Genomic DNA, 27,637 nt, shown 5'->3' with positions numbered 1-27,637 from the left:
AGCATATAGCTGGCATGGTCAGCTGCACACATCAATGAAGAGCTGCTGCATGTGCTCGCCAAGCTGAGCAATCAGGAAAAGGCATTTTAAAAGTTGCAGGGCTTAAAATGGGGCAGAGAGGGAGGGGACATCTGGTCTCCTGTGAACTCCACTGGCCAGGGTCACAGTGTGATGAGAGCTGTCAGTGCAGGCATTATGGGACAGCTGCTAGTGGACTGTTAGGATCAATATAGGTAATGCAGCATCTACACTCATGCTGCATCAACCTCAGTACATCGACCACAGCTCAGTGCTGCTGCATCTCCATAACAGGGTGTTTATGTCAGTAGGAGACAAATTTAAGCACAGACACATGAACAATGAGGTGTATGGAGGGCAGCTTGTGAGACCTAACTTTGTAGTATAGACCAGGCCTCAGCCTATATTGCTTCTGTCATAACTCATCCTTCTCCATCCCTTTCACAGATACATGTCTATTTACCTAATGTATGTCTGAGACAGACTAACTCTTAGCAAAACATGTTGGTTTGAAATTCAAAGGTGACAAAAAAGGTTGAGAAAACAGGCTACATGCTCTTTATCTTACACCCTCCTATAAGCAGCTACTTCTGCTTTGCTATCCTTCAAACCCCGTGGCATGTAACATGCCACCTTAAATTTTTATCATTTACATAAACAATGACCAGTTTCCTTCCAGAAGCCACTTAAAGCTCAGGGGAAGCCAGCTCATTCATCACTGAATTTTGTCTCGAGTGATTTAGTTGTGTAGTTCTTAAACACTAGGAAGAGTTCAGATAAGACGACTTCCATTCATCAATATTCAGACACTATTCTATCTTAACTGTTTACTTGTCCAGATAGTACAGTAACCTATCCAGGTTTTTTTGTATCATAGTTGTCCACTTTGTCTTGTCAACCACTACCAACACTTTTCTAAAAGTTCTCTTCAGGTTCACAGTTGTACCCAGATCTTTCAGCAACAGATCAACCCCTATCATTGTAGCTTACCAAGCTACAGCCTGGCATTTGGCACTGTATTCAATGTTGGCTCTCTCCTTGCTATTTCAAAATGGAATACTGTGATAACAAGCAACTTAGTGGCATTGTATGGTGGAACAAATTAACTAGATTCTGCTCGTGATGGGGTGTATTAGGCCCAGAGGCCCCCTGCTGGAGGCCTCTGTCCTACCACACCCATCCCAGGAAAGGGCAATAGAGGGGAGTCCTCCAAGACCAACCAGAAAGAGGCTGCAGAGAAGCAGCCAATCAGGGCCCAGCAAGCTTGTATAAAAGGAGCTGCAGGACCAATCTGAGTTCTGTTGGCTGGCAGGGACCAGGGGATCAAGGAAAGTTCTCCTGGCTGCTGGGACTCTAGAAAGATCAGGGTCATGGGGAAATGGCCCAGGGAAATGTTACCTCAAGGGATGTGGCTGCTACTTAGAGGGTCCCTGGATTGGGGACTGGAGTAGTAGGTGGGCCTGGGTCTCCCCAACAGCAACTGGAGAAGTGGCTAAGATCTGAAAATGGGGATTGAAACAGACCCAGAGAAGGGGGCTGAACTGAGACTCTCTCAGCTGGAGGGATGGGGGTTCATGAACTGAGTTAAAGACTGCCTCAGCTGGAGAGCTGGGGTCACTGAGGACTCAAGGGAAGTCAAGTGAAGGCAAACAGTCTCCAGGGAGAAAGTCCTAGGGGCACTGCTCCACTCCTGAGCAGGAATCTTCTCAAGCTCGCGAGACCCCAACTGCGGGATGCGTGATGGGCCCTGTGGAACTGTTGAAGGACTGGGACTGGGGAGGTCTATAGCACATTACTGAGGGCATTGAGATGGGCCCAGTTGGACTGTGTGCCCTGGAAGGAGTTTATTTAGTTTCACACATGGACTGTGTGTGACTTGCCCAGAGGGTTGAGTCACCAAAGACCTGCCTGAAGAGCAGAAGCTGACAGGAGCACTATTAGTGGAGGAAACAGAGGAAAAAACTGTAGGCATACACACTCAACCTGGGGCTGCTTGCATGAGGTGAGTGCACCCCGTTACGTTGCTATTTTGTAGATCCCCAAAATTAACACTATGTTGAACAGGAAAACTAGGATTTTAAAGAGATGTTCAAAACCAAAATTTAGACACTGGTGCTACAATGTGATATTTGGTTCTAGAAAGTTTCTCATCTTGTCTTTTGGGGACTTGGAATGACCCCCGCCTCTTGTTACAGAAAGATTAGCAAGGAGACTGTCATTCAAGAGTTTCCTATATTTAGGATCTTGGTTGCAGGCAAGGTCCTTTGTACTGATCAAAGGACCTTCCTGAGCAGAGTTACAATTTAATATTCTGTCATTTGGAAGAGTGCTTAATATACTCTCTCGGGTCAGGGGGTATCATTGTTTGATTTAAGCCTGCACATGTTAATTTTAGATGGACACAACACAAATAGTTGAGTTATTAAAATCCTACTGAACCTATCCAGATTTGTTGAGACAATAAGCTTTATATTTGTTATACTCACATACATTGCTGGCCACAACACATGCTGAGAACAGAAGCTCATTTATTATATTAACAGCAAAAAAAAAAATCCAATTCATACATGAAATTAGATGACCCTGTTTCATCCTGAAGATATGCTCAACTGCTACCTTAGCTTGCTACTGTAGTGAGGAATATTCAATGCAGCTTTCACTTCTCCTTGACTTTTACTAGCTTTTTCCGTTCTACGCCCTATTGATAGACACTTATCACCACTTGATATGCTTTAAAGAAGTGGGTCTGCATCATTTGAGATACGCATAGATGTTAGTGCCTTCTATAAGGTGTCATAGCAACTCAATCACAGAGCTGGGAAGAGAACCCAGGATTCCCAACTGTTTTGTATTGTAACTAGCAGACAGTTTTTCAAAAAACACATTATTGGAGAGGGGATAGCTTGCCTCTGCATGCCACGTTAGCAGCAGTATAAGGATCAATACCAGTCCCTTCCTCTTACTAAGAAAATAAGGCAGCTTTAGCCTACTGATTTGTTTTGCATTATTTAAGTGTAAGATGAAACAGGAAAACCTGAATTTAGCTTGATGTTTAGAATAGCAAGGAGAGGAGAGTTCATCTCTGCTCATGCAGGACTTCTCAGCAAAAGAATTGGCACTGCTTTCCGATCTAGATGTCATCCCTGGTGGTATAACTCTTTCCACTGAGAGACTTCTCCCATCTCCCTGTCAGGATGTTTCCTGATATTCAGCCTAAATTTCTCATCTTAATTCCATTACTTCTATTTGGAACCCCCTTTTAAGACCTATACAATTTTAACTCAGTGATGTTTATCACTTACGTTTTTTTCTCCCTCTGTAACAATTGTTCCTCTCCCTTCGTACGGCAAGTTTTTTTTACTGAAATTCAAAGCTTGGACATATCTACCTTGACCTCCTTCACTGAATAAAGCCCAAGTTCTGGAAGGCAACTTCAGCATGCCACCCTTTGCTTGTCAAACTCTTCCACTATTTGTATATTCTTCATTTTATGTGACCGACAGAGCTTTACCAAGGAAAGATGTTCTAGTTATTTCCAGTGCTCACTACATTTAAGTGATGGTGATTTTACCCTTCAACTTCAACTCCTGTCCTCTGCCCATTAATCACACACTAGCTCTTCATATCATTTCCATCTGGGGTATGTACTTAGCAGAAAGCAAGACCACCCCCTGAGTGTTTAGAGTACACAGAATCCAAAATTCACAGATACAGCATCTCTGTGCAGCCTTTTCAGAGTTGCAAATTCTAAACCCCAAGCAGTTGTTTAGACTCATAAAATCCTAGTGTATTCCTACTCTATGGCTGCAGGTAGATCATGTCCTTGCATCTCCAATTCAAGGTGATTATCCCAATTTCATAGGGACATTGAATAAGTTTGACTAACTGAGTGAATTAGGTGTAAGACAGGGAGAGGATCTTACCCTAACTTGTTGTTCAGCATCTGGTAAAGAACTTCCCACACACTTGAGATTTCTTAGAGTGCAGGAAGAAGAGCAAATGTCCATGAGTTTAAAATTTGATTTCAAGCCTCAGCTTTATTTTCTACAATAATTAGTAGCACAAAACTGAATCAGGAGAAGCCTGTCCCATATTTAGAAACTCCAAGTAGTGTAAAAGCTACATGTTTTGAAGTTAGAAGAAAAAAAAATGCATTGGCATGAGAGGTTTGTTACCTTGTGATGTATCACAAGATTCTTGACTTAATCACAAGAACTTATTTTACTCAGAGTTCTTGTGCAACATCTCATGGTGTCTTGTGACATATGACATAGTAACATAGAAACCAGTTTTCATTGTACCTTTGTCCCTAAATTGTATAAGATTCACCAGTTTGTAAGAACAGACTGGAAACTTGCATTTTTTTAAAATCTAGTATGCAGGGTTTGTTTTCCATGTCCAATGATCTTCAGTTAGAAAAGTAAAATAAGCTGGTTCAGTTAGTGGATTATTATTATTATTTTTTCAAACTAGCAAAAGTTTTCTCTGCACACTTGTCAACCTGCTGAGGCCTAAATGTGGAGCAATGTGCAAGACAAAAAAAAATTCAGTAAACTTAGTACTATTAGATTAATTCCTTTAGTGAAAACAAACTTCAGTTTCATTATTTGAAGCTATTTAACATTGGCAGGTTGCAATTTTGGGACTAAATTGAGTGTGTTCCTTGAGATGAGGGACAGATAAATAGGAGATTCTGGATGCTTTTCCATTTGGATAAATGTGTCATACTTTTAAAACAGGCTAGACTATTAAAATAAGCATCATAAAACCAAATAAATAGAAGTGCCTTTCAGATGTTCTTTGGGACACTGCCTAGCACATTCTGCAGTTATTTTCTCCTTCAAAGTATGCAACTACAACAGATTCCAGGCAGTGGAAAAAACAGGCCTACTGTTTACTTAAGTTGTTCGTTAGCCAGCTGAGATGATTGAAAATATTCTAGCAAATATGAACTGTGGTTGGGCTTCTATGATAAATGAAAGGGGTGGGGGACTCCCTTTTATGGACACCCACCCAGACAGTAGCTATAAAATCTCTCTTAGTAGCTGTTCTCTAATTGCTCTACCTGTAAAAGGTTAAAAAGTCTCACTGCTATGCATAGGTAAAAGGAAATAAGTGGGCACCTGGCAAAAAGAGCTAATGGGAAGGCTAGAATTGAAAAAAGACTCCTCTTTTCTTTGTCCGTCTCACTCTCCTGGGGAGAGGAGGAGAGGGCAGCAGCTATGCTGTAAGAAGCTTGAGCCAGGTATGAAAAAATCATCACTATCATACCTAGAAACTACCCATTTAAAACCTCAGATATGTAAGTAGATCAGGAAATGTCTAGGAAGATGTGATTAGGTTTGTCCCTCTTATTTCGTTCTGGCTTGTGGATTCCTCTGTGCTAACCCCAGGTGCTTTTGTTTTGCTTGTAACCTTTAAGCTGGACCTCAAGAAAGCTATTCTTGGTGCTTCATCCTTGTAGTTCCTCCTTTAAAATCTAGCAATAGCCTGAGTTTCCAGATGTATTTTCTTTTTTTTATTAAAAAAATTTACCCTTTTTAAGAACAGAATTGGATTTTTGTGTCTTAAGAGGTTTGTGCATATGTTTAATTATGTTACCACCAGCTAGCTGACTTTTTTTTTTCCCCTTTCTTTCTTTCTCAGCTCTTCCCCGGAGGGGGGCAGGGGGTGAAAGGGCTTGAGGGTACCTCACAGGAAGGAATTCCCAAGTGCTCCTTCCTGGGCTCTCAAAGAGGTTTTTGCACTTGGATGGTGGTAGCATCTACCAATCCAAGGTCAGAGAGAAGTTGGAACCTTGGGAGTTTAATACAAGCCTGGAGTGGCCAGTATTAATTGTTAGAATCCTTGCGGGCCCCACCTTCTGTACCTGAAGTGCCAGTGTGAGGAATTAGCCTTGACAACTTCCATGATAACTTTGAACAAGCCAAGGATTGAAGTGTTAGTGGTTCTACTCTAACTAACCTTCAAGGGTATTAAAAATTTGACTGAATATCTAGTTATTTGTACTCATTAGTACTTGTAACACTGTAAATTAAATCCATAATTACTAGGAGGAATTTAATGAAGACTGAAATTCTGGTCCAATTCTCCCTCCCCTCTCCCTGGTACACTGGTGTGACTCCAGAATGCTAGATTTACACTGGAGTAACAGAAGCATTTGGCCCTTTGACCCATTCCTAAGTATTCCAGGAGCAGTCCTATTAAGACACATTCCTGCCCAAAAATTTGTATCTACTCTTTTGCTCAGTTATGCAACCCTTACCTTAATTTAACCCTGACTGGAATTAATCTACATAAGGCAAACCATGTACGCCCTCAATGGCTCTGTCCTCCACTTAGTGGCAACAGGGTCCCACCTCCACTCAGTGATTGCAGCAAGGACTCCGTGCATCAGACCTACCCCCATAGGCAGAATGTGTCTATTTGGGAGGATGGGTCGGTGGGCCCTGCTGCATTCTCCTTCTCCTGCCACACAGTCCTTCACTGGGGTGATGTTAGCCCTTTGGACTACACAGGTGGGTAGGGATAAAGGGGGTGGGAACAAAACAAACAGGTAAGTTCTAGTTGTGTTTAACTATTGAATTAGAAAATTTACTTTAGGCAACTAGATTTAAACATGTTAGCCTCTGAATAGTCTTCAAACTATTAGCCCTGAGGATATGTAAAGTTGTCAGGGAAATGATTATAATGTATTGATTACACATATAAAGACATTTCCAAGAGACTGGAAGCTGGATTCTGTACTTGTATCAATAGTACTCTGGTCAAAGAAGTGAGCTGCTATTGTTAGGTTTGTAGCAACCTGCTCATCACTTCTTTACAGAAAGTGTAGTTTCATGTTCTACAGAAGTTTTGCAATTAGCCTAATTCGACAAATTACAAATGTCCTTACCAACTAATAAGAATGGCCATACTGGGTCAGACAAATGGTTCATCTAAGCCAGGATCTTGTCTCTGACAGTAGCCAGTGCCAGATGCTTCAGATGTAATGAACAGAAGAGGACAACTTTGAGTGATTCCAGCCTCTGTCACCAAGTCCCAGTTTCTGGCAGTCAGAGATTTTTGAGACACATGAAGCATGGGGACTTAAATTGGCTTAACTATGTGGCTTGGGTGTGGATTTTCCACACCTGAGTGATGTAGCTGGGTTGATCTAATTTTCTAGTGTAGCCCAGCCCTGTATAGCCCCGCACTCTGCTGGACTTCTGGCTGCACATCTCCTACACTTATAAGGGTTTTTTGGGGTTGTGTGTGATGGTGGTTTTTTATCTTTTTGTGGAGAGGGGATGTGATGGGTATCCCCCACTCCCGTACAAGGCCTGAGTATGCAAAACAAAGCCAATTAATCCTGACACAGGCTGCAGCTGGAAGAGAGTCAGAGCTGATAAGATCTAACTTATGTTGAAGCCCCACTCAGCAGGGGAAGCCTGAGCAGTATAAAACCAGGAAGTAAATTACAAGAAAGAGTTCCTTCTTGCTGCTCCAATCATAGTCTCACTAGAGTAGTGGGGAGTTAATAACAGATAGGGGAAGGTCACTTAGTCTCTCCTCCTCCTTAGCCTGGAGAACTCCCTTGAGAAACTTCTGTTTGCTGTTCCTGTTCATGAGCCAATGTAACACCCCCACTTCTATAATCTTCCTTATGCCTACTTGGTTCCGAGATAATTGAACTTACTGGAGGACTTGGGAACAGTGAATGGTTTAAATGTGGTGCACTTGCCAACCATATTTGGAACTAACTTTGTAACTCTGTGCATAAAACTGTCAAGCACCCCTGGAACCCTGTACCCTGACTGATTTGAAGTGATTCTGGTTTAGTGATTGCACTCCACACAGCTGAAAGAGGGATCTGGATTTCATTCTTAGTCCCTTTCTCATTAAGCTGGGAGGGCTGAGGCAAGGGGAGAGGGTAGGCTGATAGTCCAAGGCAGCAGACTCAAATGCTTTTCTTCTCCTGGTGTTCTGGCCTTGATATGGGTGTGTAGGCTCAATCCTTGCTTGTCTGGGTGCTCAGTGATAGGGGCCATGCAAGAAATTAACTAGATGCAGTGAGAGCTTTTTACCACACAGTAGTTATCCCTTCAGCTTGTTAAACTACCATGGGAGATACTGAGTGCCATTTGTCTGCAGCTAGAAGTGTTGTGGCAATGAATGGACCATGATGATAGAATGCTAAAACAGGGCTAAAGTGAGGGTGATCCTCAGACAAGGTCTGTGCAGGAGATGAGTCTTGGAAGGAAACATCTCCCCATATGGTACTACATGGTATAAGCATGTAGGACAACTATAAATCCAGGTCCTAAACTTACTGCTGCTCTTGAATCTGGGTGTGCTAGAGCAGCGGCCACTCTGTCCTTGAGAGTACCCAGCACCTCTGATTGTTTTTACTAAGATTATGACCACGCTTGGAGCAGATTCCCAGCTTTGCAAACCTACTCATGATAGTTCTCATCAACCTAGCGCACTCAAAAACAGTAGTGCAGTAGCACGGGCAGTGGCGAATGGCAGCACAGGTTAGCCACCCTGGGTACAACTTCACCTGGACCTAGTTGGTGCGTACTTGTGGCAACTAGCCCATGCTGCCGCTGCCCATGCTACTCCAGCTATGCTTCTTTTTTTAGTGAGCTAGCTTGATGATGAGAGCTAGCATGGGTATGTCTATGCAAGGTGGGAATTACATCCCTAGCTCCAAGTGTAGATGGCCCCAAGAGTCGCATTTGCTCAGAGGCTTCAGTTGGAGTACTGTGTCTAGTTTGAGTCCTTTCTATACACTGGTGACCACTGCTGAAGGTTTGTGTTTGGCCAGAAGACCATGTTATGCTCCTTAAACAGAACAAACTAAAATCTCCCTCAGCAGTGAGTTGTCTGCAGATTTCTCCCTTTAAATCAGCCTGTAACTAGCTTTACTTAGGGCTACAAGTTTAACCTTTTTCATTAAACCCGAGTTTCCTATCTTCAAACTAAGGGGGGCGGTGTGGGGGGAGCTGGGGGCCAAGTAAGGTACTGGGAAATCAGAGCTCAATTAGGTAGAGGTAAGAGGAAATCTAGGGAGGTTTCCTCGTAACTGTTGGAGAAACAAGCTCCGATTTAGAACTTTCTTTTGGGTCAAGGAAGTTGTGTTGTGTACACTGGCCCCCGGGGCAGGACAGTCTCCACTTTTACGTTACAATAAAGCACATCAGAAGTTTGAACTACATAGTTGAACAGAATATTCTACTGCTCCAGAGAGCTTTCATTTAAAGGGACGTATTGAAAACTTAGTCTTTCTTCCCACAGTATCTCAAAAGTCTCTTGACATTTGAATATTCTTATTACTGTAGTGCCTGGAAGCCCTAGTCATGGACCTGGATCCCATAACTTTTTATCCTTTACCTCAGATATTTCCTCAAATCACTTGCCTGTGATTTTTTTTTTTAAGTATGCCAGTACCATTCTGAGCCCCCAAATCGGAATCAGGGCCTTATTTGATCCTTATTGTCAAACAATATCTCATACAGGAAAGGCCAATTCACTACAGGAAGATCTACACAAGCAAAATGAGCCAGGATACAACTCCTAAATGGTTCATGCATCTCAAGTAATATCTGAAAAGGATCCTGTGTTGGTCACTCCAAATGCTAAGCTACCTTGAATCTCTCAAGAATTGTACAGTACTAAGTATTAGTGTCAATCTGGCAAGGATATTAGGTAGGCAGTTGAATCTCTATTACAGTTCATTATTTATATGTATATTTGTAACAGTACATGCAGAGGAATGAAGCCTGAGGTCAGGAGACGTTAGAGATATTAGGCCTGTTCCGGCGAGGTGCTTGCCACCTTCAATTGCAGTGAGTATGGAAGATGACTCTTCCCTATGCAAGGAGTCCCTTGTGACACGTTAGAGTCCTGTCTTAAAAAAAACTCTCTAGCCTCTTCATCAGAGAATGTTGCTCAGCACAACCAATACTAGCACATGCCTCTTCCCTTTGGGTTCAAAGTGGAGTCACGTGCCTTGGCAACACAAGTACTGCCCTGTAGGCCTATGCAGCCCCCTGCCTACCTGTATGTTAGAGATAAGCGCACACTAAACCCTGAGCACCCTGGAGTGTCCAACCCCTCTTCCACTGGACTTGCAGTATGCACGTATTTGCTGCTACTAGGGTGACCAGATAGAAACTGAAAAAATCAGGACACAGAGTGTGGGGGGGGGGGTAATAGGAGCCCATATATAAAAAAGCACCAAATACTGGGACTGCCCCTATAAAATCGGGACATCTGGTCACTCTAGCTGCTACTGAAGCAGCAGTACGCTCCAGCTTGCAGTTTCACTGCAGATCACTGTGCCACATAATGCAGAGTACTTACTTGTTTTCACTATAAACATACATAAGTTTGTTGAATAAAGTGTAGAGATTCAAGTAATGGCAAGTAGAAGTATCAAATGGTTACATATGAAATGAAACATCCATTCTAGAACCTAGACTGACTTAACTAGATACTTTTGTGTCTTACAGAACATTGCTCCCCCAAAGTCTTTTCAGTGTGTTATAGCCAGGCTTGGCGGTAACTCTCTGTTCATAAGACACACTGTTAGCTTGCCTCCTTAGTGAAGGATCCAGGGTGCACCTCGGCATACCTTAGACGTATCCCTCAACAATCCATTCTTTACTTGTACACCTCCAGTAGTTTTTTTTTCCCTCCTGTAAATTTCCTCTTGAAGATTTCACAATCTCTTGATTAGCATTTGGCTCAGTATGCCAACAGGCATTGACTGTCAGACATACAATATCCAATACATGCTACCGGACAGAGAGAAAGAGAGAAGCGTCCTGTCTGAGATGTGTCGCCTCCTGGTTACCTGCCTTAACATAATTTTCAGTACAGGCAGTCCTCGACTTTATGACATTTCTGAATTGACATCCTGATTCAACTTAACAACGATTGGTTTTGACTTTGACACTCTGTCCCACAATGGAGTGGTTTGTGGTTCCAAGTTAAGAGGTTTTGACTTACAATGCAATTTTCAGGAACCAATTGGGTCATAAGTCTGAGGACTGCCTGTACAGACAACTCCTTTTAAATATTATCCATATACACATTTTGCAGTGATTATGATGAATAGTGGGCTACTGGCTCCTGTAAAATTCTATACACCCTCTGTGCCCTCTGCTAGTTGGCACAAAGGGGTTCTTGGGCAGGGGCGGCTCTGGACATTTTGCTGCCCCAAGTACGGCGGCATGCCGCGGGGGCGCTCTGCCGGTCGCTGGTCCCGCGGCTTCGGTGGACCTCCCACAGGTGTGCCTGCGGAGGGTCTGCTGGTCCCGCGGCTCCAGTGGAGCCGCGGGACCAGCGGACTCTCTGCAGGCATGCCACCGAAGGCACCCTGCCTGCTGCCCTCTCGGCAACCGGCAGAGCGCCCTCCACGGCATGCAGCCCCAAGCACGCGCTTGACATGCTGGGGCCTGGAGCTGCCCCTGTTCTTGGGTCACACACACACTGAAATCTCTTCAAGATCAAATTGAGCAAAACTGATGTCTTAACTGTAATGAGGTCCAAAATCACTCCTACTACTACTAAAAAAAGATTTATTCAGTGCACAAACAACCTATCTTGCAAGGACAGAACAAGTTCTATGAGGCACTTTAGTTCCATGTCAGGTCAGTCAGGTTATTCCAGCAGTTTACCCCCACATGCTTTAAAATCCTTCTCTTTGGAAGAAATCATATATGTTATTCCTACTTCTTCAACTTACAGTCCCACTGATTACTATAAAGAGCAAACAAAGTATCTTAGAAATTCAATTTTGAACTATATAGGTGAGTGATCAATATGATTGGTGGTACCTAAAACTGATCACTAACCCAAAACAACCATCTCAAAGAAACTGTAGAATTTAGGTTTATATTTTTGGGGAGGAGTCTTCTCCATTTTTAAATATTCCCTTCTACATCTTGCACTTTGGTCACATAAAGAAATATGTGGGACTCTTTGGAATCTTCTGGCATAGTTGTCTTTCTAACAATGAGGAGCAAGAGACTTGAGGCCAGTTTTTACTGAAGTTGGAGCAGGGACATTGGGGAGTAGCTGTAACTCCAGAAAAGCCTTCTGAGTGTCAGTTCATGGAGAGTGAATGAATCCATGCATGTCCTGGACCCACTCCTTCCCAGTCAGAGCTTAGCCACTTTTTTCGGTGTGACTGGCTCCTCTTTTAGAATCTCCCCAGTGCAAAGTGTCAGACTTTGACTCCAGATTTCTGTCAGCATAGATGCTGCTGGAGGGCCTGACAGAACAATCTGGTCCAGTGAACTCTCCAAAATACTACTGAAAAGGCTGACCAAACTACTTTTGTTGCCCTAATTCTAGACATATTAGTATATTTGTAAGAGTGCAGCTCAACAAGTGGCCTCTACTGAAAACAGACTGCTGTTTATTCAAACTCTTATTCCAGATGCACTAGAATAGCTAGTGTCACTTATAAGTTCCCCCTAATTAGCCAAAAATAAAGGCAGAAGTCTATCTTCCCAAATTAAGAAAATGTATTTAATTCAGTAGAAGAGAAAGCAGATATAATTGTTTTAACTTTGGCCAATGATATATAATATTGATAGCTATCTAATGCTTTATGCTCATGGTAATAAAATTTTCAAACTGTTTTGATTTTGGCTATAATCAGACACTAATTCAGTAGATAATTTTGCTTTCAGCTAATATAAAGTTTACAACTAAACTGCCAAGAACAAGTGTGATTAATACATCTACTACTTGCAAAATAATCATCCATAAACTGAAGATAGCAGATTCTTCAACTGCTAATATTTAATTCCATAGTGATCCTGTCCGGGCCATGAGTTACCATAGCGTATGATTTGAATTACAATTCAATTGAGAACAAGCAGCTTTATTCTTAGTGATTATTTCTCTCATCTTGATTTTGAACTGGTGCAATTGAAAGTGAAACTTGTGGCTGTCATGAGGACTGTTAATTGATTAAATTAGGATGATACTGAATAAACCAGCCTACTTCCTTCACTACCTCCTCCCTGTATAACTGGGCACACTGTGTGTCAGCCAAGATGAAACTGTTCAGATAGCACTTTGCTTTCCCTACTACTAGGTGGGACTACCTTGTTTCATCCTACAGTTCTGGATATATGCCTATCTCTTGTCTGTGGCAGGACACAGCAATACCACTGTACCTCAGCTCAGCCTGCTGGATTTATTTTACTAGACAATATATTTATATATTCACTTAAAATACAATAGAAAGGTTTTCACTGAAGTTCAGTAGGACTTTTCCCATGGGATAGACTTGTTGACTCTATCCATAATGCTGAATCATGGATCTCTTAACTTTGTTCCTAGCCCACGATAGAGAGATCCCTATTACAGCTGTCAGGCACTCCGGAAGCTTCCCCACATACAGATTCAGTGCTCCTCATTGGTGAGCTGCAATAGTATTACATTTTCAGTCTTGGACATAGCTAGTTAAACTTCTGTGCCCTGTTACATAGCACCTAGGCACCCTAGTCATAGACTAGGACCCCACTGTGCTAGAACCTCCAAAGGAGCCATGTTTTCTCCCATTTCGACTCTTTTCTTTGACCAGTACAGCCACAAACACAGTATTGTGTTCATTTAAAAACATGCATTGTTCTATCACTTGAATTACCAAAATGCAGACACAAACTATGCAGGAATGAAATTACTTCATCAGTGGGAATTCCTTATTGTGATGTCTTAAATTTTCCTCTTTTCCTCCAAAGACATTCATCTGATTCTACTGCAAAGTGCTGCATTTCTTTCCATTTTTTTAAAGTTTAGTGGTCTTACAGTATTTTTGAAGCAACGCAGTACAGGACACAGTAGCAACTAGAAAGACAGGTCCCATGCCAAATAACCATATTTCATATCTTCTAACCCCAAAGTAACATCAGCTGCCAGTCTGTGCCACCTTTTCAGTTAGATGGTGTCATGAAGATTACCAGTGAATTTAAAGCTGGTATTTAAATACCGCTTTTAACACGGTGCTGGGTGCTATTTGAGGCACGAATGAAGACTTGATGCCAGCCCCAGTGTACGTAACAAAAGCAATTTATTCAAGCTGACCAGATAGAGGTCCTCACTGGACACTGCAGTCTCCATTTTTAAGTGGATATGGAAACAGCACTATTAGCTGTGGTGGACTGACACTGGTAAGTCTAGCAGAAGAGTTTCTTAAGGAAGGATTTGTTCATTCTGGAACCTATGCGTGCCTCATCACTCTTGTGTCTGAGCACCTTCCATATCCTAACAGATGTGAGGGCAGACTCATGCCAGCTTTACACAGTAGGGACAACAAACAAGAGTATGGAAGCATGAGGGGATGGCTACAGAAGAAGCTGTGAAGCAGGAGTCCCTGACACAGCAAGGGGGAGTAAAGAGTGCAGTAAGTAAAGCTGATGTAGGCATATGCAGAATTGTCAGTCTTGGGGGAAGGCACCTTTCAATTAATGGAGCCGGCTGTGGTTTCAACAGTAGCAGTGATCTGACCAGCAGATAAAGAAGTGTTTAATTGCAGAGTTCTGGTCTCCTGGCATTATCCAATTGCCCTCAATGGTGAGCCATGAGTGTCTGTAGAACCACAGCCTCTTTCACCAAGGGTTTTCTAACAGCATAACTACATTACCAAACAGTAGATCTGTGAATCAATACTGCTTTATTGCCTATAACAAGTCTCTCGTAGGCCGGCAGAGGAAGGATGTCACTAGCAGTGTTCTCTCTACCAGCATTCTGCTGTTTCTGACAGAAATAATACTATCAACCAGTGTTGCATTTCAAATGCTACAGACGCATGACCTAGAAACTAATCATCTTCTAAGTGTACGTATGGCATTCTGATGCTTCACTGGGAGTATTTTAGGGGTTATTGTTCAGTTAGCACAGTGGCTTTCAACCCGTGGTCTGTGGCCTCTGGGCTTCTGCAGACTATGCCTAAGATTTCCAAAAGGGTCCATGCTGACATTTGAAATTTTTTAGGGGTCTGCAAATGAAAAAAGTTGAAAACCACTGAGTTAGCACAATAATTCATAAGCACAACTTGGTATGCAGCCAGCATTGTGCAATCATAAATGGTGATTTCTCTTTCGATAATTTGGTATTTCAAACAGCAACACTAGAATTAAGTGCACAAAGTGATGTAAAAGGCATCAGCAACTCTTCATTCCAAGTTCTTCTCTAGTCCCAAATTTTTATCTTTTCCTGCACAAGGATGTGTCAGTTTCTGGATAACTTTATAAAAGTGAATGTTTATGGAGATTTAAGATGTATCTGAAAGATGCATATTGCTTCTATTCCCATTTTGACTGGTGGGGAAACCTACAATTGTTGCATTCCTTTGGCATTTCATTTGGCATGAAAACATCGCATTTTTAATGGCAATCACAAAACAAGTCCCAAGATAGCACACTAGTATCTGGTTTGCTCCTCTACTCAGATTCATGGATCTACTACACTGTACACGTTTATGCCACATTCCATCTCTGAAGACATTTGTCATGTTAGACTGCTATTGGCCCAAGATAGTCCACAATGTCTTCCTTTTTCTAACTGCAGCGCCTGCCTGGACACCAGAACCTCTGACATCAAAGCTGGAGGTCAGGCTTTTCCAGAAGATGCATTACAAATATTTTGTTTGGCAAACAAACAGATCATTCATTAGGCAGATGATCAGTCCTGTTCTGTATAGCTGCCCTACTAATGTGGGCTGATGAGTCTGAAAGTGAGTATAATTAGGGCTGCCCGGGGAGGCGGGGGGCAAGTGGAGCAATTTGCCCCAGGCCCTGGGCCTCACAGGGGCCCCCATGAGAATATAGTATTCTATAGTATTGCAACTTTTTTTAATGGAAGGGGCCCCTAAAATTGCTTTGCCCTAGGCCCCCTGAATCCTCTGGGCAGCCCTGAGTATAATATGCTGGTTTTCATTGTTGATCGAGATTGAAAATAAGGTTGTGGATTTTTAGTCCCATTTAGGAAGATCTGGCATGTATTTTTACAGCCATTCCACAGGAGTATCTGGTATCATCTGTAGTAATAGTCGTATCTACCTCATCAGATGCTTCAGAGAACCCAGGCTGCAAATAAACAGAATGCTCAGACATCTACAAAATGCAGGAGGAGCTTTTTTCAAACCTGCATTCATGTAATATTTAAGAGACGCACAATCAAATTTTTGAGGGAAGTTTCTATAAACCCTGTTAACAAGCAGTTACTGTTAACTGCATATTAATGAATTCACCAACTTGAACACCTGGAAAGATACTGGAACCAATTATTAAACAATCAATCAGTAAGCACCTAGAGGATAATAAGGTGATAAGAAAAAGCCAGCATACATTTGTCAAGAATAAATCATACCAAACCAATCTAGTTTCCTTTTTGACAGGATTGCTGGCCTAGTGGATGAGGGGATGCAGCAGAGGCGACGTCTTAATTATTAGTAAGGCTTTTGATAGTCCCATATGCCATTCTCATAAGCCAGCAAGGGAAATGCAGTCTAGAATGAAGTTACTATAAGGTGAGTGCACAACTGGTTGAAAGACCATACTCAAATAGTAGCTATCAATGGTTTTCTGTTAAACTGAGAGGGTGTATCTAGTGGGATCCCTCAGAGGGTTAGTAGTGGGTCTGGTACTAGCCAAAATTTTAATTAATGACTTGGACAATGGAGTGGAGAATATGCTTCTAAAAATTGCAGATGACACCAAGATGGGAGGGGTTGCAAGAACTTTGGAGCACAGGATTAGAATCAAAACAACTTTGACAAATTGGATAATTGGGTCTGAATTCAACAAGATGAAATTTGAAAGACAAGTGCAAAGAAAGAAAAAGCAAATTCATAGCTATAAAATGGGGAATAACTTGCAAGGTGGTAGGACTGCTGGAAAGGATCTCCAGGTAATGGTAGATCACAAATTGAATATGAGCCAATCAGGGCCGGCTCTAGCAATTTTGCCGCCCCAAGCATGGCGGCACGCTGCAGGGAGCACTCTGCCGCTCGCCAGTCACGCGGCTCCGGTGGACCTCCTGCAGGCGTGTCTGCGGATGGTCAGCTGGTCGTGCGGCTCCGGTGGAGCTGCCACAGACGTGTCTGCGGGAGGTCCACCGGAGCCGAGGGACCAGTGGACCATCCACAGCCACACCTGCGGCAGCTCCACCAGAACCACCTGCCGCCCTCCCAGCCACCGGCAGACCGTCCCCTGCAGCGTGCCGCCCCAAGCACACTCTTGGTGTGCTGTGGCCTGGAGCCGGCCCTGGAGCCAACAATATGATACAACTGTGTGAAAGACTAATCTCATTCTGGGGTGTATTGTATGTAAGACACAGTAGATAATTGTTCTTTACTCTGCACTATGTAGACAAATTAGAGAGACTCCAGAGGATAGCAACAAAAAATAAGATTTTTCTAAATCTTACTTATGAGGAAAGGTTAAAAAAACTGCACGTTTAGTCGTGAGACATCTCAAGAGACTTGATAAGTCCTCAAATATGTTAAGGGCTGTTATAAAGAGGCCAGTGATCAGTTCTCTACATCCACTGAAAGCAGGAAAAGTAGTAATGGGGTTAATTTGCAGCAAGAGAGATTTAGGTTAGATATTAGGAGAATCTTTCTAACTCTAAAGGTTATGAAGACTCTAGAATAGTCTTCCAAGGAAGGTTGTCAAATCCGCATCTTTGTAGGCTTTTAAGAACAGGTTGGACAAATACGTGTCAAGGATGTTCAAGGTCAGTGGCTCTCAACCTTTCCAGACTACTGGACCCCTTTCAGGGGTCTGATCTGTCTTGAATACCCCCAAGTCTCACTTCACTTAAAAACTATTTGATTACAAAAATCAGACATAAAAATACAAAAGTGACTCAGCACAGTATTACAGAAAAATGGCTTACTTTTCATTTTTACCATATAATTATAAAATCAATTGGAATATAAATATTGTGCTTACATTTCAGTGTATACTGTATAGCATATAGAGCAGTATAAACAATTATAAACCAACTCCAGGACATAGCCCCAAAGATCAGAGCTGCCAAACCTCAACACTCTGCCAATGACACTGTGCAGAAACTGGAGTCCCCCAGATGGACCTGATTTTTCTGACTGGCCATCAAGAAACGTTCATCTGTTTTATTGGGAGTGGTGAGCGCTGGATATGTAGTGTGTGCAGTCTGGTTTTGGTGATTGTTAATAAAGAGAAGTTTATATAGTTTTTACTGAATTCACTAGTGCTTTTTATATAGTCTATTGTAAAACTAGGCAAATATCTAGATGAGGTGATGTACCCCCTGGAAGACCTCTGTGTACCCCTGGGGTACAGATACCCCTGGTTGAGAACCACTGGCCTAAGTTTACTTAGTCCCACTTCAGTGCAGGTGAAAATGTCTTGTTGGCAGCATGAACAGAGAGTTATTAGCTTCCTGAGTGTTACCTGGCTGAACTGGGGAGGGCTGTGGAACATTCTGAGCAGATATCTCCAAACAAGACAACCTCTAAAATTTAGTACGGAGAGTTATGAGCAACATAAATTACTAAAGGCCCTTTGCCTGGATCTGACAATTAGTCCCTCTGAAGGAGAGAGGACAGGACATCTGGAAAGAGGCACCAGCATGCAGCTGTAGGAAGGCAGATGGCTTTTAAAAACTATAGTCTAGTTCAAGAGGAAAACACATTTAACACCAGCAAGACTTTCATCAGCCAAAAATCTGTACTGAATTACGTTTAAATATTTTGTGCTTCCACTAGGGGGAGCACAGTAGTCAAGATCAGCCTGAGGTCTTGCTGGAGTATAGCAAACCCTGCAGTGAATCACATACAAAGAGACTATCCCAGAAAAAGTTTACAGTTGTATTGTGCAGGCTTTAAGTTACTTGCAATAAAGTGAATTTCAAGTTTCTCCTGCCCTCCCTCTCCTCCCCCAAGTGCCTCCTGGATTTTGATAGGCTGAGCAATATCTTCCGATGAAGACTCTCTCTCTCTCAATTTTTTTTAAGTCTAAAATTTCAAAAGCAAGAGAGTTTGACAGAGAAATTAGAAGCTTTCCAAAGTGCTGTCCCATTCTCCAGGGAAGTGAGTAGTTTTCAAGCCCCCACTTCGCCCCCCGGCAGAGTTTCACAGGAGAAGGGCAACACCTCTTTAAGTGCCAGCTTTAGAAGGACCAGCTCAGCAGCAAAAGCCTAAATAAAAAGTACTTGTAGATGTGCTATTTCTAGAACTGTTTGTTCTAGACAAACCCTTGCTTTCTTGGTCTCTCTCTTTCTTTGCTGGAAAAGCAAATTCCTCTCCCTCCAGCCATGTAAAGATCCCTTTCCTCTCCCCCTCCACTAAATCCCATCTGGCAGCCAGCACTGCTTGCAAAACCTTTATCTCAAAATAATGCAATACCGCCACCAACCCCTCCCTCACTAACCAGCGAGGCTACTCACGGGCTGACTGTGGCCCCAGGAGTTGCCCAGAGATCTGAACAGGGAGACGGTGGTGAGTAAGGCAGATCCAAGGGGAAGATGCTGCGGGACTCTGGGTTGTTTTGAAGGTCTGACTCTGGCTCTCTCCAGCCCTCCCTCCCTGGATGAATGATGTCAGAAGCAAACTGGGTGTGGAAAGAAAATAATTTTCAAAGGAGCCTCTCAACTGCCTGGAAATGCAGGGGGTGGGGGACTTGGAACAAACTTTTCCCGCCTGTTTCAATCTCCAAACACATACAAATAGTTAGGTCTCCCTTTCCAGTGTGTTAAGGGTTAGGGTTGGCTTCCAGACTCTTTGTATTGGGGGTCACAGCCAGCTCGTGAGGACCAGATTTTCAAATTTCAGTCTCCACTGAGACTTGAAGGATTTTCCCTCCCCTCCTTTTTTTTTTTTTTTAATTTTTTTTATTGCCAGCTTAATAAACTGGCTTTGTCCAAGAGGGACGAGAAAGATAGGCTGCTACAATAATCACCCATGCGATTAGGGAGAGCGCGCAGACATGCCTAGGTTTCCCTTTTAAAAAAGCTGTGGGATTTGCAGATAAACTGCAGAAACAAACAGTAACTTAACAGAGAGGTTCTCAACCCAGGGCATGCATACCCCTGGCAGTACCCAGAGGTCTTCCAGGGGGTATATCAGCTCATTTAGATATTTGCCTAGTTTTACAACAGGCTACATAAAAGCACTAGGAAGTCAGTGCAAGCTTAAATTTCATACAGTGACTTGTTTATACTGCTCTAAATACTATACACTGAAATGTAAGTATTTATATTCCAATCCATTTATTTATAGTTACATGGTAAAAACACTTACTCTTTTTCAGTAAGTGTGCTGTGACACTCATCGCTTTGTCTGATTTTTGTAAGCAAGTAGTTTTTAAGTGAGGTGAAACTTTGGGGTATGCAAGACAAATCAGACTCCTGAAAGGGGTACAGTATTCTGGAAAGGCTGAGAAGCACTGACGGACCAAATTGAGGCCCAGTGCTGAATCAAGGCCACACAGATACCCCTGGGGCCCTGCACCGTAGCAGGGTCCACTCATGCATACAGGATTCAACTGCTGTGCAGACTGATGCTACTCTTTGCATGCAGTGTAGTTATAGTCATGACCATCCCAGGACATTAGCGAGACAAGGGGTGTGAGGGTTAGGGACCCACTTCTGTTAGTGAGACAGATAAGCTTTCAAGCCACACAGAGCTTTTCTTCAAGTCACAGAGAGGCTGCTAGCCTCACAGCAAAATGCATGGTGGAGCAGATTGTTTAGCATGTTAAACACTAAAAATCATGGACTGAGCAGACACTGGATTTATGGATTATTGCAACACTCTGTAACCCACTAACCCTTCTCGTTTTGTCCTGTGCCTGCAGAGGTGTTAATGGGCCACTCTATGAATGGTTCCTTACAATATGCGTTAAGTACTTTATGCACAATCTCACCTTCAATTTTGCTGGGAGTACCTTTCCCAGACCCCGGGAAGAGCTCTGTGAGGCTCAAGAGCTTCTCTGTCACCAACAGACAATGGTTCGGTAAAAAGTATTACCTAGCCCAGCTGGCACAACTCCTTTTGTTAGGCTGGGGGTCCCCACCCTCAACTCTCTCCAGAGCTCTGCTCCTCATCTCCGTCTAGGTGGGGTCTTTGCATATGAAGGGAGGACTTGGGCCTCATCCACCTAAGTATATTATTTTCCCACCATCTTTACAGCAAAAGGTGGGGAGAGGAGAGGTTGCCAGTCTAGCAAAGCCATAATGGGTTGACAGCAGTAAGCCTTCCCCCAACTCAGTCCTCGGCTGGACTGACTGGGCCTCCCCACACACCTGTTGTTAGAAGGGAGGGGAAGTAGTATTTTCCCCCATATGGAATGAATGAATGAATGCCTGTGCTGAGCTCCAACACCTGCGAGTGCGCACTCTGCCACACCCTCCTTATGCCCTTCCAGTCACGTATGCAACTGAAGGGGGAGCTGGAATGAGGGACAAGAGAGGAAGGGGAGCAGCTGTGCTCTTAAGTTTCAAGCAATTGATTCCCAAGAGGAAGAGCAGCAGAAAGGGGCTGCACTGAAGCTCTTCCCCTCCCCCACCCCCGTTGGGATTTGGTGCTGGAGCTACAGCAGATGAGAAGGGAGTCTCCTAGTAGCTGCAAGCTGCAGCAGGAGGGAGAGCCCTTCCCTGGCATGTGGAGCAACAGCATGCAAAGGCATGCCTCAGGGGCAGCCCGGCAGGAAGTAATGCTGAGCTCCCTGGGGCGGTACTGCTGAGTGTTGGATCTGCTACCAGTTGGTGAGCAACTGCACAGCAAAGATACAACTTGCAAGGTAACCCAATGAGACTTCAGCCTCTCGCCTCTACCTTACAACTGCAGCTCTTTCATTCAGGGCCCTCTGCTTGGGTATCAGTTGCTCCCGTTGCCGAGGGAAGGGGGAAAAACGAACTGAAATAACACTGGTGCAAGAGCAGCAAAGAATCCTGTGGCACCTTATAGACTAACAGACATTTTGGAGCATGAGCTTTCGTGGGTGAATACCCACTTCCTCAGATGCATGCATGCATCTGAGGAAGTGGGTATTCACCCACGAAAGCTCATGCTCCAAAACGTCTGTTAGTCTATAAGGTGCCACAGGATTCTTTGCTGCTTTTACAGATCCAGACTAACATGGCTACCCTCTGATACTGGTGCAAGAGTGTCTCTTGTACAACACAATAGGCCACATTGTGCTCATTTATCCCTGGCTTCCTCATCTTACTGATAGAGGGTGCACGTCAGGTTGCAGTCTGGTCCCGCACAGTGAGGTTAAAGCGGAACTCTGTTATCTCATGTCTCTGGAGCTATATAATTTTATTTTTCCGAGTCCACAAGTTCTGAGAAACTAGGCTGGTGAGGTAATATCTTTTATTGCACCAACTTCTTCTCTCTCTCAGGAGCAGCTTTCAAGTTACACAGAGCCCTTCTTCAGGTCCTCGAAAGCTCCTCTCTCTCTCTCTCACCAACAAAAGTTGGTCCAATAACTTTTCCCACCTTTGTCTCTTTTATATCCTGGGACAAATGCAGCTCCACCAACACTGCATATGTGGATACTGTTTTTTGTTTGTTTGTTTTTCTTCAAAAACTGAAGCATTCTCCGTATTCCATTTTAGGAAAAAATTCCCTGAGGTAGAGTTTACAGTTTTATCTAAAGCAAACAAGAAGCATAATAAATCATAGTGACTGATCCATTGAGCAATCACCTATGAGTGATTGCTCAATTATGTCAACCCTAGTGATCTTTTTATACTCTAAATGATATTTTGCCATATTGTCCAAAGGAGCAGCTCCTGCAATACTTAATATTTACCTGCTGTCTGACAGTTACGGTGCTTGAAAGCATCCACAGAGAGGAAGCACCTGTAATGGTTAGAGCAAGGGACTGGAAGCTAAAATGCCTGTTTGCTATCCCCAGCTCTGTTACTTCTCTGCAACCTTTAGGGAAGACATTTATTCTCCATGTCTCTGTTTCAAGTTGGGATTGTTCACCTACCTCTCAAAAATGAGGTAAGAATTAATGGTGGATAGAAAGCTGGCTAGATTGTCAGGCTCAGTGGATAGTGATCAATGGCTCAATGTCTAGCTGGCAGCCAGTATCGAGTGGAGTGCCCCAAGGGTCAGTCCTGGGGCTGGTTTTGTTCAACATCTTTATTAATGATCTGGATGATGGGATGAATTGCACCCTCAGCAAGTTTGCAGATGACACTAAACTGGGGGGAGAGGTAGATATGCTGGAGGGTAGGGTTAGGGTCCAGAGTGACCTAGACAAATTGGAGGATTGGGCCAAAAGAAATCTGATGAGGTTCAACAAGGACAAGTGCAGAGTCCTGCACTTAGGAAGGAGAATCTCATGCATTGCTACAGGCTGGGGACCGACTGGCTGAGCATCAGTTCTGCAGAAAAGGACCTGGGGATTACAGTGAATGTGAAGCTGGATATGAGTCAGCAGTGTGCTCTTGTTGCCAAAGAGGCCAACGGCATATTGGGATGTATTAATAGGAGCATTGCCAGCAGATCAAGGGAAGTAATTATTACCCTCTATTCAGCACTGGTGAGGCCACACCTGCAGTATTGCGATCAGTTTGGTCCCCTCACTACAGAAGGGATGTGGACAAATTGGAGAGAGTCCAGCGGAAGGCAGTGAAAATGATTAGGGGGCTACAGCACATGACGTACGAGGAGAAGCTGAGGGAACTGGGTTTATTTAGTCTGCAGAAGAGAAGAGTGAGGGGGGATTTGATAGCAGCCTTCAACTATCTGAAGGGGGGTTCCAAAGAGGATGGAGCTAGGCTGTTCTCAGTGGTGGCAGATGACAGAACAAGAAGCAATGGTCCCAAGTTGCAGTGGGGGAGGTCTAGGTTGGATATTGGGAAAAACTATTTCACTAGGATGGTGGTGAAGCACTGGAATGGGTTACTTAGGGAGGTGCTGGAATCTCCATCCTTAGAGGTTTTTAAAGCCTGTCTTGACAAAGCCCTGACTGGGATGATTTAGTTGGTATTGGTCCTGCTTTGAGCAGGGGGTTGGACTTGATGACCTCCTGAGGTCTCTTCCAACCCTAATAGTCTATGATTATATGATTTGTAAAGCTTGTGGGAATATATGGATGTTAGGTGCTTTGTAACCATGTTGAACAATACTATTCACAGTTAAAGTGGGCCAAGCCTCTCCATCAGCTTTTAGGATTTGTTCCTTGGCTCAGACATTTCACCAAGAAATGTCTTAATTCTGATGGGTGTATTCGAGTGTCCCACTAAACAGTTGGCCATTGTAGTGCCTTCAATCAGAGCATCTCCAAGTACATTACTGGTAGGGAAATGACTGTTAGAGACAGTGAAGCATAGTTTGCTCAAGTGACTCTTAAGATCATCACAAGTCAGTGGCAGAGGGGGGTACAGAACCCAGGTTTTCTGATGTGGCATCTCTTGCTTTCATGAGTAAGCACGAGTGCTTCCTTTCAGGCACAGAACTCTTCACCTAGTAGATGGGGTGATGACTCCTGTAACCATACCATTAACATGGTGACGACTACTTTTTTATGCCATGTTTTAAATAATTGTTTTTTCCCTCCAGGTAATGCTAACTGCCAAACAGCACAAGGAGAGATACCAGTGTTGCTGTACGAGAGTCACAACTAAGCTTTTAAGCAAAGCTGAAGATATCTCATGGACATAGTGTATATTCAAAATGTCATGAGTGTCATAGCTATATATAATGAATCCATGGAGTACAGACTTTTTACCATGGTTCAATTAACACTTTCTCCTCAATCTTCTTTGAATGGTTACACCACATTAAGCAGAGAAGGTTAATGAGAATCCATTAGGAACGTTCAAATCCAGAAGAGGTGAAATCCGGGCTAAAGCTAGCCCTTAACTTGGAGCATTGAAAATGATGACCGTACTGTCGCTGCAACCAGTTTTTGGAGTTCTCTTTATTATGTATGCTCATGAAAGGCTTCTTTTGTTTATTTAAATCTGCAATATTCAACAACAGGTACAATATCTTACCCTTGCCTCTCCATGCAACTTGATTTCTACACATATTTGGGCATAAGACTAATCATAGTGTCCTGTTGGCAGTATTACAGTCATTCTTCCTGTACTTTGAACTTCTAACATCCCATCTTGGTATCAAGATCATTGGGTCTCTGTCCAACAGGGAAAAGTGCTAACTTACTGCCATACACCACTCCATCTTCTCTGCTTTCCCCTTCGGTGAAGGTGGATTAAGATATGATTAAGAACAAGTAGGAGCTCCAGTATCTGCTTCCAAGTAGGACCTGAGTGGGAAAAGGTACTTCCATCCTTTCGGACATACAAGTCAGAATATTAGTATCCTTGATTGTTACAGGCATGACACTGGGAAATTCTGCTACTAATACAACAAATTATAGTATGAGCTTTTAGGGGTATTGCTTGAGCCTCTTTTCTTGTATTAAACCAAAACTCTAGTTTCAAAACTGGAGATAACTGCTTTCCTCTTCTGATTGATATAACCTAGGTCTATTTGTAATATGCTTTCATTTTTCCTGCAAACTGATGGTATGTCAGATTCCTGTACTGAGTATTTGGTATTACTTATGTTGAAAGAGGGTTACCTACATTAGGGCAGGCTATACTGCTCTTTTGGGATACAAAGTAAAAGGCCATCTGGGCCAAGAGCAGCCCTGCATCAAGTTGGTCCCTGGAAAGGATAACATGTTATTTACTGCAAGCATTAAGGAATTAAGTTTGCATTGCTTAGTTGGTTTGGCATATAACCTACTGACTTGCTCTAAGTTGGGGCAGGGCCACCCAGAGTGGGAGGCAAGTGAAACAATTTGCCCCGAGCCCTGCAGAGGTCCCCACAAGAACATAATATTCTATAGTTTTGCAACCTTTTTTTTTTATGGAAGGGCCTCCCAAAATTGCTTTGCCCCAGGCCTCCTGAATCCTCTGGGCGATCCTGCGTTGGGGAAGTATAGAAAATGGATACAAGCCAGAGACCGTATACTAACAGCCCAATTACCTGAGTAGGGATTTACTCAAGTTTTGAATATTGGGTTTCTTTCACTTGAGGCATTTTGTGTACAAATCAGCACCTGTCTGGAACCCTAAGTAGCTAGGTCCTTGTGTTCCACGTTTAAATGTAGGAAATAGGAGACAAGAATTCAGAATGCCTGTTATCTCTTATAGTCAGAGAGAAGCCAGGGCTCTATTGATCATACAGGGTAGTGGCTCTCAACAGGGGGTATATGTACCCCTGGGGGTACACAGGTCTTCCGGGGAGTACATCAATTCATCTAGATATTTGCCTAGTTTTACAACAGGCTGTGTAAAAAGCACCAGAGAAATCAGTGCAAACTAAAATTTCCTACAGACAAGATTTGTTATACTGCTCTATATGCTATACATTGAAATGTAAGTACAATATTTATATTCCAGTTGATTTATAATTACATGGTAAAAATGAGAAACTAAGCAATTTTTAGTAATAATGTGCTGTGGCACTTTTGTATTTTTGTCTGATTTTGTAAGCAAGTAGTTTTAAGAGAGGTGAAACTTGGGGGTAGGCAAGACTAATCAGACTTCTGCAAGGGGCACAGTATCCCGGAAAGGCCGAGAGCCATTGATATAGGGCATTGGGAGTAACTTAGAGTTCAGATACAGGGAATCCTCCCTCACTGTGTGTGTTCCGCTTATGATTTGTTACTAGCTTTAGCTACTAAATAAATTAGAATGTGTTTGTCCATGAGTCACTTCAGTGTGATTCACAAAAGAATCTAGTGTCCTGAACTGGCCTCTTCCTACACAGTCCCTGTGTTCAAAACGTCAGGTTTTGTACAGTCATGTATTCCAAGTTACTAGGTAGGAGGAAGTTGGCAGAGACCTGACGTGATCGCGTTCTTTGTCAATATGGAGGACAAACATGTTTTCAATAACTGCATTGTTGCTAGCCTGATTAAAGAATATCATTAGCTAGCGGATCTAGAGGTAGTTGTTTATACCCTTGTGCCTGAAGAAGCAGCCTGCAGAGGTAAATAGAAGGGAAAAGCTGGAACTGTGGGATAAGAGCAGTGGAGGCTAGGCCTCTGAATTTTGAAAGGGGACAGGGAGAAAAACCAGTCCCTCATTTCAAGGCTGTGCTTGCCAGCATAAGCATGAACAGCTGACTGCTTGGGCTGAAGAGCTGGAAATTAAGTCATTTAAACCATGCTTTTGATACATACCAAAGCATTTCAGAGAGAATGTGTTTTTAAAAAAGGATGGTGGTTTTAATGAAGTATTTCTGGCTGTGAATTGTGACTAGAAAGGGGATACGTTAGTCTGTTTAATCCTCCCCCCCTCCCCACAAAAACTCCATTACTTCTTAGTAAATTCTTTCTTCCCTTCACTGTAGGATAAATGGCTTAATCTTGCCAATAAGCATGATCCATTTCTTTCTTGCTCTCTCACTTCCATATATTTTTGGTTCTCTTATAGTTTACTTACTTTTTAGCTAGAAATTAGGCGCTTCTAGATCTTAATATCCTGCCACATGAGTTCAGGCTTCTCACTGAACATATATCTTGTTCAGTGGTTCTACCACAGGTCACAAGTTCTCCAGGCCTGGGCTGAACTGGAGGCCCTGGTGAGTTTA

At 43.1% G+C, this 27,637-nt stretch overlaps 1 protein-coding gene across 1 annotated transcript in view; it reads right to left on the bottom strand.

The window, feature by feature from the left end:
* Window positions 1-19,578, bottom strand: part of EMP2 (epithelial membrane protein 2) — a 46,917-nt gene extending 27,339 nt beyond the window's left edge. Inside the window, exon 1 of the mRNA XM_050966496.1 lies at window positions 19,456-19,578. The gene's annotated coding sequence lies outside the window, so the exon portion shown is untranslated. The remainder of the gene's footprint in view (window positions 1-19,455) is intronic.
* Window positions 19,579-27,637: the final 8,059 nt, after the last annotated feature.

The sequence above is a fragment of the Gopherus flavomarginatus genome, chromosome 9 (genome assembly GCF_025201925.1).
Source record: "Gopherus flavomarginatus isolate rGopFla2 chromosome 9, rGopFla2.mat.asm, whole genome shotgun sequence".
NCBI lineage: Eukaryota > Metazoa > Chordata > Testudines > Testudinidae > Gopherus > Gopherus flavomarginatus.
Note: the sequence above shows the minus strand (reverse complement) of the source record. Positions and strands in the feature narration are given on the sequence as shown.